Raw genomic sequence first — 13,763 nt, 5'->3', positions numbered from 1 at the left:
TACTAGCTTCCACCTGCTCCCTGTCTATATAACCTCACTTCCTAGCCTGTGTTCCAGACCTCTTGCCGTTGCCCTTGACTACGAACCTTGCCGCCTGCCCCGACCTTCTGCTACGTCTGACCTTGCCTCTGCCTAGTCCTTCTGTCCCATGTCTTCTCAGCAGTCAGCGAGGTTGAGCCGTTGCCGGTGGATACGACCTGGTTGCTACCGCCGCAGCAAGACCATCCCGCTTTGCGGCGGGCTCTGGTGAAAACCAGTAGCAACCCTAGAACCGGTCCACCAACACGGTCCACGCCACAGAGGATCCACATCCAGCTAGCCGAATAATAACAGCAACCAAACAGAAAAACTCTGTGAAAAAATAGAAAAGTATCAGTGATTTTTATTGTTTCTAGGTTACAGTGCTAATTGTTGCGCCTGTGAGGCTACGCGAGGCTACGCGATGCGGCTACCTCCACTTTACACCATATTGTGATAGTTTCTGATGCATGTGTTGAGTCCCATATACCTGACAGAGGCGAATAGTGCGTCATTTTGGCCTCCATTTGTGATGTATACATCAGGGTTTACCAGACAGGATAGCACAGACTACTGCGTTATTCCATCCGGCTGGATCCTGCAAAAACCATGTATCTTTTTTTTTATATTTTTTTTTTATATGGGACCATATGTACGACTAAGTGGCATCCCCCTTTTTAGCTCCCCCCCTTTAGCTCTGCCCCCCCCCCATACACACACTGACATATACATCTAATGGACACAGTGTGCACATAGCCTTCCATGACACTGTGCCGAAAGCCACGTAGCGGTAGTATGTTTTCACTATGTGTAGATTGACAGTCTTATGGATCTGTAGAGTAATCCCTACCGTCATATGTCCAGCTGCCGGGTGTTTGGGAGCCTCATGCAGAGCTACATGTGTCTTAAAGGAAATCTGTCAGCAGTAATACCCGCACTAAAGGCGTCACACAGTGTTGTAGTGCGGGTGATGCTGATCAAAACGATACTCACGGCGTCTAGATTTGCCCAGCCGTTCCGCCGCAATTTGTCTTTTTATTTTTATGTAAATTAGGGCCTTGGGGCATGGGTGTAGCTCCGACCCGAGCTAGGGGCCCGCTGACGACATCTTCACTGGACGGGCACTCCGCCCGGCTCATGAATATTCATAGCCTCCCTGCATGCGCCATACACTAACATGGAGGGAAGCGCCACATGCGCCGTACACTAACACAGGGCGCAAAAGCAGGGAGGGGGTTATGAATATGGATGAGCTGGGCGGAGTGCCCGCCCGGCGAAGATGCGTCAGCGTGCCCCTAGCTCGGTGCGGAGCTCCGCCAATGCCCCAAGGCCCTGATTTACATAAAAATAAAAAGACGAATTGCGGCGGAACGGTTGGGCGAATTTGGACGCTGTGAGTATCGTTTTGATCGGCATCACCCGCACTACAAGCCTGTTTGACGGCTTTAGTGCGGTTGATACTGCTGTGATGTCCCGGTACAGGACATGGTCCTGTACCCTTCCTAAGTCCCCTCAGGAAGAGTCCCTGCAGTCCATAGGGCTCTCCTGCAGGGTTCACCCCTTTGCTCACCTTCTATTGTCTCATATAAATGCATTGTATATATTGTGTATGCATTGACCATATGTATAACGTTTGTACAAATGTGTACAGAAGTGTTAGTCATGTGAAACACTGTCATGTGACATACCCAGAGTTCCATGTGCACAGGAACCACAGGCTTAGCAACCAATGGGCTTTTGTCCAGCCCCCCAGTATATAAGGGGCTGTAGTCTCGAAACTAGGGATCGACCGATATCGTTTTTTTAGGGCCGATACCGATAATCGGTGCAGGTTAGGGCCGATAGCCGATAACTTATACCGATATTCCCGTATAAGTTATCGGCTATTTAACCCCCTGCGACACCGCTGCAGATCATTGATTTAAAGCGGGCGCTTTAAATCAATGATCTGCAGTGGCTTTTGCGGGGCCATAGACTGCCGCCACCACCCGCTTCTCTCTCCCCTACCTGTCCGGGTGGTCCGGGACATCCATCCATCCATCCATCGTTCATGTAGTGTCCGGGGGCCTTCCGGGTGGAGGGTGGTCCGGTCCGGGCTGTCCTTCTCCGGCGGTCATCTTCTCCACTCCGGGCAGGCTCCGGCCTAGTACGCTGCATAGACGTCGCTGCGCAGTGACGCCCGTGCGCAGCGACGCACCTGACGTCATGGCGTAGCGGCGTCTATGCAGCGTACTAGGCCGGAGCCTGCCCGGAGTGGAGAAGAAGACCGTGGGAGAAGAAGGACAGCCCGGACCGGACCACCCTCCACCCGGAACGCCCCTGGACACTACATGAAGGAAGGATGGCCTGGACCACCCCCATTACGGGTAAGTTTAATTTTTTTATTGACTCGGAGGGTGGGGGAGGGGCCCGACCGGTATAGCGGTATGGGAAAAAATCCATACCGCCTAGCATCACGGTGGGGGGTGCGACGCGGTGCGGTGGGTCGGGGGTGCGGTGCGGCGGGTCGAGGGGGTGGCGGTCGCGGTGCGGTGGGGGCGGTGCGGGGCATTATCGGCTTATTGGCAAGATAATTGCCGATACCGATAATGCCCAAAATCGTGATTATCGGCCGATAATATCGCCCATACCGATAATCGGTCGATCCCTACTCGAAACTCTCTTATCTCCTGGATTTCACCCAAGCACAATACCTGTACTATCTAAATTCCTCTCATCTAGGCCAAAGCCTAAAGAACCTGTAGCCACTTCAAAACGTGAGTTATCAAGCTCTGTCTACAATTCTAGTGACTACTACTCAACTCAAGAATAATATTAGCAGCACAGAGGCCTGCATAAATCATCTCAATACTACAAGTCCCAGCAAGCCTGCGAGGTATCCTGTGTCCCGGTTGTCTCTGAAGGAACTGCATCATTGTAAAGACTTTTCCCTAAGCATTTCAAGTAAAAGTTCCAGTTTATTCAGAATCCTTGTTGTGGACATTCCTTTATTACAAAACCGTTTTGGGTTGGTTGACGTGGTTACCATTCCGGAATAACCACATCCTGGCGTCACGAACACTACGGGGTTAACAACATCTTGCCCCCAGGGTTAATACCACAGGACCCTACTACATACTGCAAAACCCCAGTCACCACAACTGCTGACAGATTTCCTTTAAGATATTGGTAGTCAGACACCGAGGGAGGGATAATATCCCAAACGACTGAATTACACGTGTTGTCTAGTGCAGCTAATACTAATTCCTCAAGTAACTGCATAGAAAACCCCACTAAACCCAGGTCTAGTTATGGAGCAGTAAACACTTCCAGTTCATGTGATGGATTTCCAGTCTACCACACATTATACAAACTGTTTTCTTTGAGAAGACCACCCCAATTTAGAAGACCACTTCTCCGCAATTTTGAGTGCGCCGTACAGTATTGCTCACATCATTCTAATTCACTACAGACATGTTAACAAATGAGTTTTTCATATTTCATAATAATAAATGCTTGGTAGATTGGCCAGGAAGTTTTTTTTATTTTTTTTATAACGGTTTTATTTATTGTTTTCATCAGGTTTTTATAAAATACAAAACAATAAAAAAAAATAGAAATGACAATAACAAGTCAAGAGCAGTCTCGTTAGCAAACCATCAGAATCAGGCATATAGGATTGTGTATTTAAAGGGGTCATCCAGGGGAAAACTTTTTTATATATATCAACTGGCTCCAGAAAGTTAAACGGATTTGTAAATGACTTCTATTAAAAAATCTTAATCCTTTCAGTACTTATGAGCTTCTGAAGTTAAGGTTGTTCTTTTCGGTCTAAGTGCTCTCTGATGACACGTGTCTCGGGAAACGCCCAGTTTAGAAGCAAATCCCCATAGCAAACCTCTTCTAAACTGGGCGTTTCCCAAGACACGTGTCATTAGAGAGGACTTAGACCGAAAAGAACAACCTTAACTTCAGAAGCTCATAAGTACTGAAAGGATTAAGATTTTTTAATAGAAGTCATTTACAAATCTGTTTAACTTTCTGGAGCCAGTTGATATATATAAAAAAGTTTTTACCTGGAATACCCCTTTAACGTCCTAAGATAGGAGCTCATTAAGACTTTATGCCCTTTAGAGGAGTTATAATGTAGTAAAAATAGAACTGTCATTACATACGAAATCTCAACTAGGTTCCCGAGAGATGCAGGAAATTTCCAAAAGTACATGTCAGATAAATAAAAAAGAAATAAGTGTGACAAAGAAAAGTAAAATATGAAAAGATGAAAGAAGACTAGGTATAGTGAAATAAGCAAAAGAAAGAAAAGGAAGGAAAAAGGAAAGTCATGCGTGGTCGGTGGAGAGGCAGAGAAGGAGAGGTCAGGCTCTTGTAACGGAGCTCAGGGAGTCTTCGTAATCCTCCCAACGCCGCCATACCTTCAAAAAGGCCTCTACTTTATTATCGAAAAGAGCTGACAAATGCTCCATTCTTTTTATGTGCCTAATTTTTTCCAAAAGGGCTTGATAAGGTGGAACGTTGGTTTGCCTCCAGTTTTTGGCTATGAGGCATTTAGGGGCAGTCAAAATGTGCAAGATAAGTCTCGACAGATGTTTTTGTATACCTGCTGGCATAAGGTTCAAAAGGTATGTTTTTGGATCTAGGGGAAGATGAATTCCTGTGATTTTTCTAATTAAAGACTGCACTTCTAGCCAGAAGTGTCTCAGGTTATGACAGTCCCAAAATATGTGTTGAAGGGTACCAGTTTCCCTCTCACATCTCCAACAAGCAGAGGACAGGTGTGAAAACAAGCTCCGTAGCTTATCCGGGGTAAGATACCAATACATCACCAGTTTGTATTGGTTTTCCTTGTATGTGATGCAAGTGGATGATCTTGCTGCCCGAGTCCAGATTGTCTTTAACGTATCCTGCTGCTCTAGTTACGTGACAGTAAAGTCTTATTTAAAGGGGTATTCCGGGCAAAAACATCTTATCCCCTATCCTTTGGATAGGGGATAAGATGTCTGATAGCGGGGGTCCCGCTGCTGAGGACCCCTGCGATCTCGGCTGCAGCACCCCAGACATCCGGTGCACGGAGCGAACTTTGTTCCATGCTGGATGCGGGGCGGAGGCTCATGATGTCACGGTCACACCGCTCGTGATGTCACAGCCATGCAAGTTTATGGGAGGGGGGCGTGACGGCTGTCAGGCCCCCTTCCATATACTTGCATTGAGGGGACGTGGCCGTGACGTCACGAGCCTACGGCGCTGCATCCGATGCTCTAAACGAACACTGGGTGCTGCAGGGAGATTCACTTAAAGGGGTACTCTGCCCCTAGACATCTTATCCCCTATCCAAAAGAAAGGGGATAAGATGTCTGATTGCCGGGGGTTCCGCCCCTGGGGACCCCCATGATCAGACATCTTATCCCCTATTTTTTGGATAAGGGATAAGATGTCTAGGGGCAGAGTACCCCTTTAAGTGAATGAGACCGAGTAGTAGTACCAGGTATACTTGTATGTACAGAGCTGTGCATGAGTAAAAAAAAAAAGGATCTGCAGCGCTCCCCTCTATTCTGCTGATTGTCAGGGGGTCACACACACCAATGGCCTCATTCACACTTAGGTAAGCCAAAAGCAGGGGTGTAACATAAGGCAACATAAAGTACAGTGATCCCTCAACTTACAATGGCCTCAACATACAATAGTTTCAACATACAATGGTCTTTTCTGGACCATTGTAACTTGAAACCAGACTCAACATACAATGCTACGGACAGTCCAGATCTGCGAAACGTGTCACTGGCTGGAAGAACCGACCAATCAGAATGGGCATATCACTGGTAAAATACTTGTATTACTGAAGTGCATGCACTGAATTCCTGTCTGGTAGCGCCCCCTACAGTAAAGGGAGGTACTACATGTTCTGTACTACTTTTACCTTTGCCATGGGTTAGCTGCTACTTTGGACACCAAGTAAGGGCAGCTCCATGTTACTTTTTTAGGACAGGACCCTGGAGAAGCTCCTGTCCTCTACATAGACCAGTGTTTCCCAAGCAGGGTGCCTCCAGCTGTTGGAAAACTACAACTCCCAGCATGCCCGGACAGCCAAAGGCTGTCCGGGCATGCTGGAAGTTGTAGTTTTGCAAAAGCTGGAGGCACCCTGGTTGGGAAACACTGACATAGACAGTGATTTACAGCTCCCAGCAGATCTTTCTTACTTTTATATGTAATGATTTGCTTTATCTATATTAGTTATCTACTTATTTATCTTTAATCCTCATTTTTTCCTATTTTTAGATGATATTTTGGTGGCTTCAGAATCAATTACCAGGTCATGGGGGGGAGATTTATCAAAACCTATGCAGAGTTGCCCAGTTGCCCATAGCAACCAATCAGATCGCTTCTTTCATTTTTAACAAGGCCTCTGCAAAGTGAAAGTAGCAATCTGATTGGTTGCTATGGGCAACTGGGCAATTTTTCCTCTGCACAGGTTTTGATAAATCTCCCCCATGGTCTCAACATACAATGGTTTCAACATATAATGGTCGTCCTGGAACCAATTAATATTGTAACTTGAGGGACCACTGTATAATGGAATGATATGCACCTCTTTTGGACTCACTACTGGTTTTGATGGGTAAAGCTCTGTTCACACTTTGTTTTTCATCAGAGGGTATATGTCAGTAGTACCTCCTAACATCTAATGGATATTTTCAACACATTGGATGTCTCTTCATAGCCATACAGTAGCACATAATACCCCCAGGACACAAAATATCTCCCAGTATACTTATTAGTGTATGTTTGTGAATAGGACAGCATAGCCATAGGCAATTCCATACAGTAAATATCAATGCAAACCCCCCGCACACCTTTTGTCACATACCAGGTGACTGAGGGCTTATGGATATTTTTAGCAAAGCTTACCCATCAAATAGACACGAGCACACAGCCACATGACATCCAATAATGCTATAAATGACTGAACTTATTACCTTTCAGGGGGAAAAGGATTGATCACTGCAGTTATTGGATTAAGAATGTCAAAGCATAGAAAGCATGTCAAATCTTTACAAATAAACCAAAAACAACATGCAAGGACTAAATGCAGCTAAATGAAACTTCGATTCAGTATAAGAAAAGTACAGTGGCCATACAAATAGCAATATGTAAAATACAGCGGGTGAATAAAACTTAGATTCAGTACAGTGGTCCCTCAACATACGATGGTAATCCGTTCCGAACGGACCATCGTTTGTTGAAACCATCGTATGTTGAGGGATCTGTGCTATGTAAAGTATAGGACAGTGGTCTACAACCTGCGGACCTCCAGATGTTGCAAAACTACAACTCCCAGCATGCCCGGACAGCCGTTGGCTGTCCGGGCATGCTGGGAGTTGTAGTTTTGCAACATCTGGAGGTCCGCAGGTTGAAGACCACTGTTAGAGGAAGTTGTACTCACCTGTCCCCGCCGCTCCGGACCGTCACCGCTCGTCACCGCTGCTCGGGATGTCGCCGTACATTGCTGTCGCCGCGTCCCCGGGGTGTCCCCGACGCTCCGGCAAGGCCTCTGCTTCCCCGGCATCCTCGCTCCTACGCACGCCGCTCCTATTGGATGACGGGACGGCGTGCGCAGCGACGTGATGACAACGATGGAGAGCGCCGACGATGCAGGGGATCCCGAAGAGGACGCGCCGGAGCCCCGAGGACAGGTAAGTGATCGTCGGCGGACCACACGGGGCACCGTAAACGGCTATCCAGTGGTAGCTGAAACAGTCTGCGCTGCCGGATAGCCGTTTATGCGATGGCCCCGACATACAAAAGCATCGTATGTTGATGCTGCCTCTGAGAGGCCATCGCATGTTGAAATTATCGTATGTTGGGGCCATCGTAGGCCAAGGGGTCACTGTATATGAAAAGTATAGTAGCCATATAAATAGCAATATGTAAAACACGTCACTAAGCATAACTCCATTGCTGAATAAAAAGCATAGTGAAGCTCATGTAAACTTATAATGCCACAATGGCCTCAACACATAATAGTTTCAACATACTGTACAATGGTCAGAATGAGCATTCACTGGTAAAACCCTTGTATTACTGAAGTGCATGCACTGACTGGTGTCTGGTAGCGCCTCCTACAGTACAGGGAGGTATTGCATGTTCTGTACTCTACCTGTACCAGGTGAGGACGGCTCCATGTTACTTTTTAGGACACTGTGTGTTCTGTACAGGACCCTGAAGAAGCTCCTGTCCTCTACATAGACAGTGATTACAGCTCCCAGCAGATCTTTATTACTTTTATATGTAAGGACTTGCTTTATCTACATTATCTACTTACCGTATATACTCGAGTATTAGCCGTTCCGAATATAAGCCGAGGCCTAGGAAAAGTTATTGACTCTACTATAAGCCTAGGGTGGGAAATACATCATCCCCCCCTTGTCATCATCCAGACCCCCGTCATTAACACCCCCGTCATCTTTCACCCCTGTCATTATCACCCTCATCATCTTCACCCTGTCATTATCACCACGTTATAATGACAGGGTAATAATGACAGGGTGATGATGATGAGGGTGATGATGATGAGGGTGATGATGAGGGTGATGATCGCCCTTGTCATCATCTCCCTCGTCAACATCCCCTCGTCATCATCCAGACCCCCCTTTTGTTTTCTACTCACCGGGCTGTCCATATTCGACCACCTATGCTGCAGGGACTGTCCGGTGGGGAGGGTTAGTTGTTCCGGGCTGTCCATCTTCACCAGGAGGCCCTCTTCTCCGCTCCGGGCTGGCCACGGACTAGTGACGTTGCGATGGCGATGACGTGCAGGGACGTCCATGCGCATCAGACGTCTGTGACCGTGCGCATGAACGTCCCTGCGCGGTGGCGTCAATGCAGCGTCACTAGTTCGGGGTCAGCCCGGAGCGGACAAGAGGGCCTCCCGGTTAAGATGGAAAGCCCTGACCCTCCCCACCGGACGGTCCCTGCAACGAAGATGGACGGCCCGGACCACCCCTCCACTGGTATATTTGTTTTTTTAGTTCACTCGAGTATAAGCCGAGGGGGGCTTTTTCAGCACGAAAAATCTTGCTTTATCTATATTAGTTATCTACGTATTTTTGTTTAATTCTCACTTTTTCCTAGTTTTGGATGACATTTTGGTGAACTCAGAATCAAATACCAGGTTTCCATAGAGTTATGGTTTCAACATACAATGGTTTCAACATACCATGATCGTCCTGGAACCAATTAATATTGTAACTTGAGGGACCACTGTACTGGGAGTATATAGTGCGGTCAGATAAAAGCAAAATGGAACTGTTTGGTGCTGTAATACACACCATGTTAGGAGGAAATATGGTCCTGCACATAACCCTAAAAACACCATATAACAGTGAAGTTTGTAGGTGGGAACATCATGGTGTGCGGCGGCTTTACAGCAGATGGTTCTGGCAAACTTCACATAATTGAAGGAAGGATAAATGGGTGAATTTACCGAGATGTTCTTGACAAAAATCAAGACAATGTGGATCTAATTGCACCTGTTTCTTGTTTGATGCACTTATATTTTACTGTTAGCGTGTACCAGTTGGACTCTGCGCCCTTTGTACTTTTGGTCTCCTTAGACCAATGGGCTCCAAAGTAGTTGCTATGATTTCATGTACTCCTGTTATTTCTTTGTTAATAAAATTTCTTTTGAATGTGAAAAAAAATCAAGACAATGAACCTAAACACACCGCCATGAAAAATGGTTCCAAAGAAAGAAAATAAAGTCCAGTCAATCACCTGACTTATATCCCATTAAAAATCTATGGAAAGAACCAAAGATCATAATTCATAGAAGAGGCCCACAGAACCTTCAAGATTTAAAGACTGTTTGTGTGCAAAAATGGGCCAAAATCCAACAAGTATTTCCATACAGGAGGCTTCTTAAAAGGGTAATCCACTGCTAGACATCTTATCCCCTATACAAAGGATGGGGGAAAAGATGTCTGATTTAGGTGATCCCGCTGCTGCCCAAACCCCCCCCCCCCCGCGATCTCCCGTTTACTCGGCGTTCTAAACAAACACTTGATTCCTGCGGCCCCTCTCGACGTCACAACATGCCCCCTTCCATAGACATGTATGGAGGGGGCATTCAAAACGTGGGAGCACCGGAGTACCCCTTTAAAGCCCTCCTTACCAAGGCAACACAAGGCTTTTGTACAAAGTATTACATAAATATCAGTATGCGTGTTCAATACTTTTCCCCTGTGTCATTTCACATTATTAGGGTTTTCTGTGCTACGCTACCTGTGCAGTTCCAAAGGATAGGGGATAAGATGTCAGATCGCCGGGGTCCCGCTGCTGGGGACCCCCGGGATTTCGGCAGCAGCACCCACCTGTACGGCTTCCACCTCACACCGGCAACGCTGGAGGCTTCGGATCCCGACCACAATGGCGGACACGCCCCCTCCCATAGACTTGAATTGAGGGGGCGGGGCGTGATGTCACACGGGGCGGAGTCGTGAAGTCACGCTCGTCCGCCATTTTGGTCGGGATCTGAAGCCTCCAGCGTTGCCGGTGTGAGGTAGAAGCCGTACAAGTGGGTGCAGCAACAGAGATCCCGGGGGTCCCCAGCAGCGGGACCCCGGCGATCTGACATCTTATCCCCTATCCTCTGTACCCCTTTAAAATGTCCATATATCCATTTGCGGGACGCCGGAGCAGAGTCAAGCTAGAGCTGTGGTAATAGCCATAACACGCCTCATCTTCGGCGCTTCATCAGACCACACTGATGAAGCACCGAAGACGAGGCGAGATATGGCTATTACCACAGCTCTAGCTTGACTCTGCTCCGGCGTCCCGAAAATGGATATATGGACATTTTAGACACTTCGAAATAAAGAAATCTGCACAGCAACAGAAATCGTGAGTGCCCTCAATTTTTTCTACAATATTTCTTCACAGGCTTATATGTGTTCAGTGGTCGAAGCTGAAAAATGATGATACTGTCGGGGTGCTAAGTTACGAAAAAATAGAAGAAAAAACAATACTTGGAAAAAGGTGAACTTGCACTCACTGTCCATGTAGTTCATTTTCTTACGGGATCTCCGTGCGGCAGGGAGACATGTCTCCCTGCCGCACGGAGATCCCGTAAGAAAATGAACTACATGGACGGTGAGTGCAAGTTCACCATTGTCTAAATATTTAGGGATGTGTTCATAAAAGATACATAAGGTTCTCCCATTAAGGGAATAGAATGATAAACGCACTGATATAAGGCTGCATTCACACCTCATTTTTTACATACGGGTGCCGGATCCGGCTGGGGGAGGGGCAAACGGGGGGGCAAACGGGGTGCTCCCGTACCCCAGCCGAATCAGCCCGTGACTCCATTTACTTTAATGAGCCGGAGTCAAGCGGTGACTCCAGTTGGCTCAGATTTGACCCGTATGCGGTTTCCTGACCGGACCTAAAACCGTAGTATACTACGGTTTTAGGTCCAGTCCAAAACCGGATACGGGTCAAAACTGAGCCGACCGGAGTCACCGTATGACTCTGGTCGGCTCATTAAAGTAAATGGAGTCACGGGCTGATCCGGCTGGGGTACGGGAGCACCCGGTTTGCCCCTCCCCCAGCCGGATCCGGCACCCGTATGTAAAAAACGAGGTGTGAATGCATTCTAACAGTAAACATCATTAACCGTAACTCTGGTTTGTTTACAAGACGTGACCTCAAGGCTCTTACAAGAACCGCATTATACCGCTAATGAAGTGATATAAGACGAGGCTTTCCTATTATCATAGAGATTAAGAGTATAATCCCTTCTGTCAAGAAAGAGTCAAAGGGAGGGCAGTCTCCATCCTATTATACAGTTATACAATTAAACGAACACTACGGGTAACAACCAAGCATCAGGGATATATTGTACAGGTCATTAGATTCATCTTTTATAATGAACCTTCTTTTTTCTATTGTTTTTCTGTATTTTGAACCAATTAAGTTTTGACATTTACCCCTTGAGCACACAGCCAGCCTATTTTTATTCTTGCATTTTCGTTTTCTTTTCTCCTCGTCTTCTATTAGCCATAGTTGTTTTATTTTTCCATCCACAAAACCATATACAGACTTTTTATTTTATTTAATTTTTTTGCATGACCAGTTGTACTTTGTAATAACACCTTTCATTTGACCATGGAAGGTACAACCAATGGTGGGAATTGAAAAATGTTTGGTCGGTTTTCGTTTTTACACAGTGGGGTTCACATCACGTTTTTGCCATACTGTTTTCAATCAGTTTTTCTAAAGAAAACCGTATGGCAAAAAAAACGGATGGAACAATATGGGAAAAAGTAAACCGTATGCGTTTTTTAAACTGTATACTGTTTTTAAAAGTCCATACAGTTCCGTCCGTTTTTATAAAAAAAAAAAAAAACATACGTTTTTGAAAATTTGGTCCATTTTTAATGGGAGGGGTGTTGGGTGGAGACTTTAGGATGCAAATGCGCATGTGCAAAGTAAAAAACATATACGGTTTCCCAAATGGAACTGTATACATGTGAGTTTCCTATTGACATCCATGTTAAAAAAATATGTATGCGGTTGCAGTACGGTTTAGTGGTCAACCGCGGTTTTGACTCTGGTTTAAAAACCGTACTGCAACCGCATACATTTTTTTTTAACATGGATGTCAATGGGAAACAAACATGTTTACAGTTTCATAGGGAAACCGTATACGGTTTTTACTTTGCACATGCGCATTTGCATCCTAAAGTCCCCACCCAACACCCCTCCCATTAAAAATGGACCACATTTTCAAAAACGTATGTTTTTTTTTTTTTTAGAAAAAAGGACGGAACTGTATGCACTTTTAAAAACAGTAGACAGTTTAAAAACACATACGGTTTACTTTTTCCCCATACTGTTCCATCCGTTTTTTTTTTGCCCTACGGTTTTCTTTTAAAAAAAACTGATTGAAAACAGTATGGCAAAAAGGTGAACCCAACACTGACATGTTCTCTTTATTTATCCTAACTTGTTTTTAACTACCGTAAATCAGTACGCCCTATTCTGACCCCTATAACCTTTTTAATTATTATGTCTAAGGGGCTGTTTGAGGCTCATTTTTTGCACCATTATTTGTAGTTTTAAAGGAGTTCTGTAGTGAAAGATAACTTATTGACTATTCAAGGGATATGGGATAAGTTATAGATCCCAGGGGGGTCCGATCGCTGGGAAAGTGTAATTGACAAGTTGGCATAAACTACTAGATGTCTCTCTGTATGCATAAACCCGCCAGCAACAAGGAGGCATGATAACAAATGGACAGACACAATGCAGAGAGTGACATTTAGCATTGTCTGTGTTTCTGTAAACCTTAGGCTGCTTTCACACTATGAAAAGTACCCGTTATATAACGCCCGTTATAAAATTGCGGGCGATCGCGGGGTTAAACGGCCATTAGAAAATCCCTAACGGACGTTAGAAAATCCCATTATAGTCTATGGGATTTTTCGAATAGCCGTTTTAACCCGTTATTGCCCGTTATTAATTACGGACGTTATTTTGTGAGGGGTGATTGAACAGAAGAAATAGTGCATGCACCGTTACTATCTTCCGTCACAAAATAACGTCCGTAATTAATAACGGGCAATAACGGGTTAAAACGGCTATTCGAAAAATCCCATAGACTATAATGGGATTTTCTAACGTCCGTTAGGGATTTTCTAATGGCCGTTTAACCCCGCGATCGCCCGCAATTTTGTAACGGGCGTTATATA

Source organism: Hyla sarda, chromosome 6, assembly GCF_029499605.1.
Source record: "Hyla sarda isolate aHylSar1 chromosome 6, aHylSar1.hap1, whole genome shotgun sequence".
Classification (NCBI taxonomy): Eukaryota; Metazoa; Chordata; class Amphibia; order Anura; family Hylidae; genus Hyla; species Hyla sarda.
The sequence above is the reverse complement of the archived record's forward strand: the minus strand, read 5'-3'. Positions refer to the sequence as shown.